Source organism: Eutrema salsugineum, unplaced genomic scaffold (assembly GCF_000478725.1).
Source record: "Eutrema salsugineum unplaced genomic scaffold, Eutsalg1_0 scaffold_1, whole genome shotgun sequence".
NCBI lineage: Eukaryota > Viridiplantae > Streptophyta > Magnoliopsida > Brassicales > Brassicaceae > Eutrema > Eutrema salsugineum.
This window is the reverse complement of record NW_006256909.1, coordinates 20,528,122-20,529,544: the sequence shown is the minus strand read 5'-3', so window position 1 is coordinate 20,529,544 and position 1,423 is coordinate 20,528,122. Positions and strand designations below refer to the sequence as shown.

The window sequence follows — 1,423 nt, the reverse complement described above, 5'->3', positions numbered from 1 at the left end:
GATTAAGTAATTTGCAAAGGGATTTCTGTCATGGGAATGAATTAATCTATTTTGGAAGTCTAGACTAAAGAATTGCAAGTGTTGTATTGTTTGCTTAGCATCATGAATCAAGTATTGAAAGCACCCTGATCAATGATCACATCTAGAGAGCTTTATCTTTATTTGAATTTGAGCCGTTGCTTTGTTGTCTTGCTTGTTTAGTTCTTAATTACTGCTTGTTTGTTCTTTCTTGTTTTATTATATGCTTTTAGATAATCTTGGTTACCAACTCATCTGTTTAGTTAGACTTGGATTAAGAATTGATCCTTATAGTCTTAGTGTCTAGAATCCCTCCATTTGGATTGATACCTCAAGTGCTACAATGACATGAGTAGTTGAGGAATTGATCAAGGATTGAAAAATTCCTGCTATCAATTTGGCGCTGTTGCCAATTGGGGATTCATTCTAGCATTAGGACTTTGGATCTTCTTGAGATCAAGACATTTTCTTTTGTTTTACTGATTACCTTTCAAGTGTTGTCTTTGTTTTCAGGTGTATGAACACCAGAAGTGAAGAAAGAAGACAAAGAGAAAGAGCTGAGCACATTGAGAGGTTGGGTATGGATCAAGGGCAACAGGCTCATGGTGGTAATGGAAACCACCAGGCTCAGCAAGAGGGTCCAGCACCACGTACAATAACAGTTGTGGGAGCTGGTGATGAGGCCAATACTCAGGGTCAGAGACATGGGATTCAAGCTCCTACACCTGAAAACAATTTTGAGATCAAATCTGGCTTGATCAACATGGTGCAATCAAACAAGTTCCATGGCTTGGCAGTATAAGATCCATTAGATCACATTGATAACTTTGATAGAATTTGTGATCTAACTAAGACGAATGGAGTGACTGAGGACAGTTTCAAGCTGAGGCTATTCCCTTTTTCTCTAGGAGACAAAGCTCATCAGTGGGAAAAGTCTCTACCTCAAGGATCAGTCACAAAATGGGAGCAATGCAAAAGAGCATTTGTAACCAAGTTCTTCTCTTCATCAAGAACAGCAAGGTTAAGAAATGAAATCTCAAGTTTCATTCAGAAGAACCATGAATCATTTTGTGAGGCTTGGGAAAGATTTAGAGGGTATACCATGCAATGCCCTCACCATGGATTCTCAGATGCTCAGCTGCTAAGTACCTTCTACAGAGGTGCTTTACCAAAGGTCAGACTCCTCTTGGACACAGCTTCAAATGGTAATTTCATGACCAAGGAAGTCAATGATGCCATAACCCTAGTGGAGAATGTAGCTCAAAGTGATGAGCTTTATGGATCAGACTTTGAAAGGAATTCAAGAGGAGCTGTGAGTGCTGAAGGGGAAAGGACAAGGAAAGACATCAAGTCTCTCAATGAGAAGCTAGACACACTTCTCTTAGCTTCTCATCAGTTAGCCAAC

General features: G+C 39.6%; 1 non-coding gene across 1 annotated transcript; it reads right to left on the bottom strand.

The window, feature by feature from the left end:
- Nucleotides 1-1,036: 1,036 nt before the first annotated feature.
- Nucleotides 1,037-1,143, bottom strand: LOC112082633. The gene has a single exon (XR_002897299.1). It is a non-coding gene; the product is annotated as a small nucleolar RNA R71 (small nucleolar RNA).
- Nucleotides 1,144-1,423: the final 280 nt, after the last annotated feature.